The sequence below is a fragment of the Balaenoptera ricei genome, chromosome 16 (genome assembly GCF_028023285.1).
Source record: "Balaenoptera ricei isolate mBalRic1 chromosome 16, mBalRic1.hap2, whole genome shotgun sequence".
Lineage (NCBI taxonomy): Eukaryota > Metazoa > Chordata > Mammalia > Artiodactyla > Balaenopteridae > Balaenoptera > Balaenoptera ricei.
This window is the reverse complement of record NC_082654.1, coordinates 93,919,075-93,925,074: the sequence shown is the minus strand read 5'-3', so window position 1 is coordinate 93,925,074 and position 6,000 is coordinate 93,919,075. Positions and strand designations below refer to the sequence as shown.

Genomic DNA, 6,000 nt, shown 5'->3' with positions numbered 1-6,000 from the left:
GCCGCTTCCCCGGGCCTGCCAGCCACCAGGGGCGGGGTCCTGTGCTCGGCGGGCGGCGTGGGGGCAAGGGTGGCCTTGCTGGGGCTAAGGGGCCGTGCCCACTCAGTGGTGGCTCCCAGTGGCTTCGGGCCAGCTGCTGCCCGGCCGGGCTGCGCCTAACTCCGCGTGGGCGGGCAGGGGGGGCTGCCCAAGGGACCGCGGCCGCCGTGCCCTGAAGCCTCCGGGGCCACGTCCCTGTGAGCGTCGAGCGGGATCTGCGGCGGGGCGCCAAGCGCCGACGGGCCTGGAGCGTCCCGCCCGCCCTGGGCTGCGAGGTCGCCCACCACTCCGCCACCCCCGGGTCCCCGAGGCCTCCTGTCGCCTGCCTGGGCGGGCGGCAGGACCCTGCCGGAGAGGGCTGGCCGCCGGCATGGCGGTAAGGCGCAAGGGCCAGCGAAGCTGGGCCTCAAGAGGCACCCCGCGGGCCCCTCCTGCGTCTACGGCCATACCACCCTGAACGCGCCCGATCTCGTCTGATCTCGGAAGCTAAGCAGGGTCGGGCCTGGTTAGTACTTGGATGGGAGACCGCCTGGGAATACCGGGTGCTGTAGGCTTTTTGCCTCCCGCTCCGCCCTCTCCTTTAGTCGCCCGCCGCCTCCGCCCCCGCCGCCGGGCACCGCTGCAGGCCCCACCTACCTCCGACCCCTCCCACCACAGCGCGCCAGAGGGGGCGCTCCCCGCCTGCCTGGCCGGCCAGGAGGCCAGAAGGCGGCCCTGGAAGGCAGCCGCACCCCAGCCGCTCCCGTGGTGGCTGGCCCGGACCCAGACTCCGCCGCAGGCCGGGGTGCCGGCCGTGCGGCCCGCGAGGCCCTCGACCTGCACTTGGCCGCGCCCACCAGAGCCCAGCCGCGCCGCAGCCAGCTGTCTGCCCGTGTGTCTCTCCGCAGCTCCCTCCGGGAAAAGCCCCCCCCCCCCCGGCCGTTTCGCCTCGGCCGGGGGCGGGAGCCGGGGCGGGGGCCGTGGCCGCTTCCCCGGGCCTGCCGGCCACCAGGGGCGGGGTCCTGTGCTCGGCGGGCGGCGTGGGGGCAAGGGTGGCCTTGCTGGGGCTAAGGGGCCGTGCCCACTCAGTGGTGGCTCCCAGTGGCTTCGGGCCAGCTGCTGCCCGGCCGGAGGGCCGGCCCGGCCGTGGCCGGGCTGCGCCTAACTCCGCGTGGGCGGGCAGGGGGGGATGCCCAAGGGACCGCGGCCGCCGTGCCCTGAAGCCTCCGGGGCCACGTCCCTGTGAGCGTCGAGCGGGATCTGCGGCGGGGCGCCAAGCGCCGACGGGCCTGGAGCGTCCCGCCCGCCCTGGGCTGCGAGGTCGCCCACCACTCCGCCACCCCCGGGTCCCCGAGGCCTCCTGTCGCCTGCCTGGGCGGGCGGCAGGGCCCTGCCGGAGAGGGCTGGCCGCCGGCATGGCGGTAAGGCGCAAGGGCCAGCGAAGCTGGGCCTCAAGAGGCACCCCGCGGGCCCCTCCTGCGTCTACGGCCATACCACCCTGAACGCGCCCGATCTCGTCTGATCTCGGAAGCTAAGCAGGGTCGGGCCTGGTTAGTACTTGGATGGGAGACCGCCTGGGAATACCGGGTGCTGTAGGCTTTTTGCCTCCCGCTCCGCCCTCTCCTTTAGTCGCCCGCCGCCTCCGCCCCCGCCGCCGGGCACCGCTGCAGGCCCCACCTACCTCCGACCCCTCCCACCACAGCGCGCCAGAGGGGGCGCTCTCCGCCTGCCTGGCCGGCCAGGCGGCCAGAAGGCGGCCCTGGAAGGCAGCCGCATCCCAGCCGCTCCCGGGGTGGCTGGCCCGGACCCAGACTCCGCCTCAGGCCCGGGTGCCGGCCGTCCGGCCCGCGAGCCCCTTGACCTGCACCTGGCCGCCCCCACTCGCGCCCAGCCCCGGCGCAGCCACCTGTCTGCCGGTGTGTCTCTCCACAGCTCCCTCCGGAAAAAGCTCCCCCCCTCCCCCCGCCGCCGTTTCGCCACGGCCGGGGGGCGGGAGCGGGGGCGGGGGCCGGGGCCGGTTCTCCGGGCCGGCCGGCCGCAAGGCGCCGGGTCCTGTGCTCGGCGGGTGGCGTGGGGGCAAGGGTGGCCTTGCTGGGGCTAAGGGGCCGTGGTGACTCAATGGTGGCTCCCAGTGGGTTAAGGGCCGACTGCCGTCGGGCAGGAGGGCCGGCCCGGGCTGCGGCTGGGCTGCGCCTAGCGCCGCGTGGGCGGGCAGCGGGGAGGCCCAAGGGCCCGCGGGCCCCGGGCCCTGAAGCCTCCGGGGCCACGTCCCTGTGAGCGACGTGCGGGATCTGGGGCAGGGCGCCAAGCGCCGAACGGTTTGGTGGGTCCCGCCCGCCCTGGGCTGGGAGGTCGCCAACCCCTCCGCCACCCCCACCCCCGCCCCGGTACCCGAGGTCGCCCTTCCCCTGCCTGGGCGGGCGGCGGGGCCCTGCCGGGGCGGGCTGGCCGCCGGCATGGCGGTAAGGCGCAAGCGCCAGCGAAGCTGGGCCTCAAGAGGCACTCCGCGGGCCTCTCTTGCGTCTATGGCCATACCACCCTGAACGCGCCCGATCTCGTCTGATCTCGGAAGCTAAGCAGGGTCGGGCCTGGTTAGTACTTGGATGGGAGACCGCCTGGGAATACCGGGTGCTGTAGGCTTTTTGCCTCCCGCTCCGCCCTCTCCTTTAGTCGCCCGCCGCCTCCGCCCCCGCCGCCGGGCACCGCTGCAGGCCCCACCTACCTCCGACCCCTCCCACCACAGCGCGCCAGAGGGGGCGCTCTCCGCCTGCCTGGCCGGCCAGGCGGCCAGAAGGCGGCCCTGGAAGGCAGCCGCATCCCAGCCGCTCCCGGGGTGGCTGGCCCGGACCCAGACTCCGCCGCAGGCCGGGGTGCCGGCCGTGCGGCCCGCGAGGCCCTCGACCTGCACTTGGCCGCGCCCACCAGAGCCCAGCCGCGCCGCAGCCAGCTGTCTGCCCGTGTGTCTCTCCGCAGCTCCCTCCGGGAAAAGCCCCCCCCCCCGGCCGTTTCGCCTCGGCCGGGGGCGGGAGCGGGGGCGGGGGCCGTGGCCGCTTCCCCGGGCCTGCCAGCCACCAGGGGCGGGGTCCTGTGCTCGGCGGGCGGCGTGGGGGCAAGGGTGGCCTTGCTGGGGCTAAGGGGCCGTGCCCACTCAGTGGTGGCTCCCAGTGGCTTCGGGCCAGCTGCTGCCCGGCCGGGCTGCGCCTAACTCCGCGTGGGCGGGCAGGGGGGGATGCCCAAGGGACCGCGGCCGCCGTGCCCTGAAGCCTCCGGGGCCACGTCCCTGTGAGCGTCGAGCGGGATCTGCGGCGGGGCGCCAAGCGCCGACGGGCCTGGAGCGTCCCGCCCGCCCTGGGCTGCGAGGTCGCCCACCACTCCGCCACCCCCGGGTCCCCGAGGCCTCCTGTCGCCTGCCTGGGCGGGCGGCAGGGCCCTGCCGGAGAGGGCTGGCCGCCGGCATGGCGGTAAGGCGCAAGGGCCAGCGAAGCTGGGCCTCAAGAGGCACCCCGCGGGCCCCTCCTGCGTCTACGGCCATACCACCCTGAACGCGCCCGATCTCGTCTGATCTCGGAAGCTAAGCAGGGTCGGGCCTGGTTAGTACTTGGATGGGAGACCGCCTGGGAATACCGGGTGCTGTAGGCTTTTTGCCTCCCGCTCCGCCCTCTCCTTTAGTCGCCCGCCGCCTCCGCCCCCGCCGCCGGGCACCGCTGCAGGCCCCACCTACCTCCGACCCCTCCCACCACAGCGCGCCAGAGGGGGCGCTCCCCGCCTGCCTGGCCGGCCAGGAGGCCAGAAGGCGGCCCTGGAAGGCAGCCGCACCCCAGCCGCTCCCGTGGTGGCTGGCCCGGACCCAGACTCCGCCGCAGGCCGGGGTGCCGGCCGTGCGGCCCGCGAGGCCCTCGACCTGCACTTGGCCGCGCCCACCAGAGCCCAGCCGCGCCGCAGCCAGCTGTCTGCCCGTGTGTCTCTCCGCAGCTCCCTCCGGGAAAAGCCCCCCCCCCCCCGGCCGTTTCGCCTCGGCCGGGGGCGGGAGCCGGGGCGGGGGCCGTGGCCGCTTCCCCGGGCCTGCCGGCCACCAGGGGCGGGGTCCTGTGCTCGGCGGGCGGCGTGGGGGCAAGGGTGGCCTTGCTGGGGCTAAGGGGCCGTGCCCACTCAGTGGTGGCTCCCAGTGGCTTCGGGCCAGCTGCTGCCCGGCCGGGCTGCGCCTAACTCCGCGTGGGCGGGCAGGGGGGGATGCCCAAGGGACCGCGGCCGCCGTGCCCTGAAGCCTCCGGGGCCACGTCCCTGTGAGCGTCGAGCGGGATCTGCGGCGGGGCGCCAAGCGCCGACGGGCCTGGAGCGTCCCGCCCGCCCTGGGCTGCGAGGTCGCCCACCACTCCGCCACCCCCGGGTCCCCGAGGCCTCCTGTCGCCTGCCTGGGCGGGCGGCAGGGCCCTGCCGGAGAGGGTTGGCCGCCGGCATGGCGGTAAGGCGCAAGGGCCAGCGAAGCTGGGCCTCAAGAGGCACCCCGCGGGCCCCTCCTGCGTCTACGGCCATACCACCCTGAACGCGCCCGATCTCGTCTGATCTCGGAAGCTAAGCAGGGTCGGGCCTGGTTAGTACTTGGATGGGAGACCGCCTGGGAATACCGGGTGCTGTAGGCTTTTTGCCTCCCGCTCCGCCCTCTCCTTTAGTCGCCCGCCGCCTCCGCCCCCGCCGCCGGGCACCGCTGCAGGCCCCACCTACCTCCGACCCCTCCCACCACAGCGCGCCAGAGGGGGCGCTCTCCGCCTGCCTGGCCGGCCAGGCGGCCAGAAGGCGGCCCTGGAAGGCAGCCGCATCCCAGCCGCTCCCGGGGTGGCTGGCCCGGACCCAGACTCCGCCTCAGGCCCGGGTGCCGGCCGTCCGGCCCGCGAGCCCCTTGACCTGCACCTGGCCGCCCCCACTCGCGCCCAGCCCCGGCGCAGCCACCTGTCTGCCGGTGTGTCTCTCCACAGCTCCCTCCGGAAAAAGCTCCCCCCCGCCCCCCGCCGCCGTTTCGCCACGGCCGGGGGGCGGGAGCGGGGGCGGGGGCCGGGGCCGGTTCTCCGGGCCGGCCGGCCGCAAGGCGCCGGGTCCTGTGCTCGGCGGGTGGCGTGGGGGCAAGGGTGGCCTTGCTGGGGCTAAGGGGCCGTGGTGACTCAATGGTGGCTCCCAGTGGGTTAAGGGCCGACTGCCGTCGGGCAGGAGGGCCGGCCCGGGCTGCGGCTGGGCTGCGCCTAGCGCCGCGTGGGCGGGCAGCGGGGAGGCCCAAGGGCCCGCGGGCCCCGGGCCCTGAAGCCTCCGGGGCCACGTCCCTGTGAGCGACGTGCGGGATCTGGGGCAGGGCGCCAAGCGCCGAACGGTTTGGTGGGTCCCGCCCGCCCTGGGCTGGGAGGTCGCCAACCCCTCCGCCACCCCCCCCCGCCCCGGTACCCGAGGTCGCCCTTCCCCTGCCTGGGCGGGCGGCGGGGCCCTGCCGGGGCGGGCTGGCCGCCGGCATGGCGGTAAGGCGCAAGCGCCAGCGAAGCTGGGCCTCAAGAGGCACTCCGCGGGCCCCTCTTGCGTCTATGGCCATACCACCCTGAACGCGCCCGATCTCGTCTGATCTCGGAAGCTAAGCAGGGTCGGGCCTGGTTAGTACTTGGATGGGAGACCGCCTGGGAATACCGGGTGCTGTAGGCTTTTTGCCTCCCGCTCCGCCCTCTCCTTTAGTCGCCCGCCGCCTCCGCCCTCGCCGCCAGGCACCGCTGCAGGCCCCACCTACCTCCGACCCCTCCCACCACAGCGCGCCAGAGGGGGCGCTCTCCGCCTGCCTGGCCGGCCAGGCGGCCAGAAGGCGGCCCTGGAAGGCAGCCGCATCCCAGCCGCTCCCGGGGTGGCTGGCCCGGACCCAGACTCCGCCGCAGGCCGGGGTGCCGGCCGTGCGGCCCGCGAGGCCCTCGACCTGCACTTGGCCGCGCCCACCAGAGCCCAGCCGCGCCGCAG

General features: G+C 76.0%; 6 non-coding genes across 6 annotated transcripts; all 6 read left to right on the top strand.

Moving 5' to 3' along the window:
- The first annotated feature begins 474 nt into the window (after nt 1-474).
- Nucleotides 475-593, top strand: LOC132351223 (5S ribosomal RNA). The gene has a single exon (XR_009498166.1). It is a non-coding gene; the product is annotated as a 5S ribosomal RNA (ribosomal RNA).
- A 905-nt stretch (nt 594-1,498) lies between these two features.
- On the top strand, nt 1,499-1,617 carry LOC132351221 (5S ribosomal RNA). The gene has a single exon (XR_009498164.1). It is a non-coding gene; the product is annotated as a 5S ribosomal RNA (ribosomal RNA).
- A 922-nt stretch (nt 1,618-2,539) lies between these two features.
- LOC132351286 (5S ribosomal RNA) lies at nt 2,540-2,658 on the top strand. Its single transcript, XR_009498227.1, has one exon. It is a non-coding gene; the product is annotated as a 5S ribosomal RNA (ribosomal RNA).
- Nucleotides 2,659-3,538: 880 nt separating this feature from the next.
- On the top strand, nt 3,539-3,657 carry LOC132351220 (5S ribosomal RNA). Its single transcript, XR_009498163.1, has one exon. It is a non-coding gene; the product is annotated as a 5S ribosomal RNA (ribosomal RNA).
- Nucleotides 3,658-4,539: 882 nt separating this feature from the next.
- On the top strand, nt 4,540-4,658 carry LOC132351219 (5S ribosomal RNA). Its single transcript, XR_009498162.1, has one exon. It is a non-coding gene; the product is annotated as a 5S ribosomal RNA (ribosomal RNA).
- Nucleotides 4,659-5,578: 920 nt separating this feature from the next.
- On the top strand, nt 5,579-5,697 carry LOC132351284 (5S ribosomal RNA). The gene has a single exon (XR_009498225.1). It is a non-coding gene; the product is annotated as a 5S ribosomal RNA (ribosomal RNA).
- The last annotated feature ends 303 nt before the right edge of the window (nt 5,698-6,000 follow it).